We start from the raw sequence: 2,500 nt of genomic DNA on the forward strand, positions 1-2,500 counted from the left end.
TTATTTATGTGAAAAATTCCTGCAGAGTGCAAAAACCTTTTTAGTTTCCAACATGCACATTTGAATCTTAATTTTTAAAACATAAAGAATCCTTAGAAATGCCTTCACTCTCTCCTCCATTTATTTAAGAAAAAAAAAATGAAAGACTTGAATTAAAATGAATATCTTGTCGATGACAATAGTCTTGTAGAAAATATTTCAAATAGACTTGTCAATTCTTTGTTTTCCTCCTCGGTGGGTTGAGTTATTTTCTGTAATACCCCCAATCTTTTTTTAATCTCATCGGTTTTCATATTTTCATATTTATTTTGTCTCGCTCTTTCCTCCCTCTCCTTCTCTCTCTTCTCTTTTTCCTCCTTCTCTTTCTTCTCCCTCTCCTCCTTCTCTTTCTTCTCCCTCTCCTCCTTCTCTTTCTTCTCCCTCTCCTCCTTCTCTTTCTTCTCCCTCTCCTCCTTCTCTCTCTTCTCCCTCTCCTCCTTCTCTCTCTTCTCCCTCTCCTCCTTCTCTCTCTTCTCCCTCTCTCTCTTCTCCCTCTCCTCCTTCTCTCTCTTCTCCTTTTCCTCCTCTTCCCTCTCTTCTTCAACTCCTTCCTCATCCCTTATTATTCTTGAATCGCTTACACCCCATAGAATATCATACATATATTCATCAGGATTTCTTGTTATTCTTGTATCCAAAATAATTTTTTTTACAACAGGAAACCAATAAAATTTCTTTTGAATTTCTAAAAGAGCATTACCTTTTCTTAACTTTATAATTTTTTCATTATTTAACATTCTAATTAAATCTAAAGTTGTCGGTTTCTCAACATCAGCATAATGCCAATCTTTTATTGAAAATACCTCATTCTTATGTTGTAGAACATATTTATTAAAATACCGAATACCCTTTTCTTGAAGGTATGCTTGGACACAGAAATGATAATTTTCTTGAAGCCTTCTTGCTGTCATTTATGTATTAGAAATATATGTTAGAATAATATTATGGCACGAAACACCTCCCCATCTTCCCATATTTAAATCATTTTGTATTTCCTTACTTATTATATATAATCCTGTTTTTTCTGTTTTCATGATATAAACAAGGGCAAAACCATTATTATATTTACCCTTATTAAATTATTTTATTTGTTGTTTACTAATCGTGGCCCCACAAAACTCATTCTCGATACCAAGTGGATAATATTCTTCCTTACGAGACTGATTTAATTGTTGCAGGTCTTCGAGGTCAATTTTAAATGACAATTATACCCTAAATCATTCATATCATACCCCCATTGTTCTATTCTCATACAAATGATACGCCCTTCTTTACAAAAATTTATTTTAATTCGAACTGTGAATTCTGTATGACCTCGAGATAATATTGTTGCGGATTCGCGCCCGCCGGCGTGCGAACGGCCACGTAACTCGAATCGCGGCACGTCGCCCACCGGACGGACAATCCAGTCGTGACCCTCTCGGACTAACGCCGGAAACTAGTCACGGGTGGACCTTTCGGCCTCACCACGATTGTGCCAATCGGCCCCCCGCGTGGGATAGGGTTGCTCGCCAAATTCGACCTACCTAAGTACCCACACGGAGGGTAGACCGGGCGATCGCACCTCGCCGCAGGTCGACTTCGGACACGGGCCACTTTAAGCGACCCGTTCCGTACTATCGGGATAACCGAGCGGTGTTATCGTCGGCCCCGACGGTTCGATTAATTATCGGGCGTTTTAGCCCACGACCAACCCTTTACGTGAAGTAAGATGGAGATTCAATAAAGGAAAAGACGAAGCGAAACGGGAAAACAGTTCAACAATAAGCACATTTATTTCGCGATGAACGGAAAGCACACATATACAATTACACCAAAAGCAAATGTAATGGAAGAAGAAACACAATATTACACAAAAAGCAAATATAAAAGAAGAAGACAATGCAGAGCTATCCGACTACCGAGCACACGGCAACACTTATACAATTTTACTTCACTGACGGCGCCGACAACACATATACCCAAAGCAAAAGAAAAAGAACCACCCTCCAGGATGAGGCGGGCCTGGGGCCGAGACCGCGTCGGGCCTACCCGTCTGGTGATGAGCCGCAAGATGGCGGTGGCGCCCCGACTCCGCAGGTCTCGCTGGGACTGCCTGGTATAGGGGTGGGAAAGGGGCCCCCTTGTCGCACTATCTCAGCGTGGGGGGAAACAGGAGGGGGTTGTTGATGCTCGGGGGATGGAGGATATCTCCCTGTCTCGGGTCCCGCGACGAGCGTCTCCACCACGACCTCGGTCGCGCCGCCGGCCTCTCCCTCCGCAGCTCCCCGACTCCGACGCGAGCACCCCCTCAACCGCCTTCGCCGCCGCCGCCTCTCCACAGCTTCGTCCGATCGCCCTCTCCGTCTCCTCTCTTGACTCGTCCCAACTCTTCACTGGCTCCGCGAACTCCCAACTGCCTCGACTGACGAACGCGGCCCCTTATATGCCCCGTGGCTTCGCCCCTTCACCTTTGACCCTT

This window comes from Eptatretus burgeri, chromosome 11 (assembly GCF_056783735.1).
Source record: "Eptatretus burgeri isolate ZD-2024b chromosome 11, Ebu_testis_v1, whole genome shotgun sequence".
Lineage (NCBI taxonomy): Eukaryota > Metazoa > Chordata > Myxini > Myxiniformes > Myxinidae > Eptatretus > Eptatretus burgeri.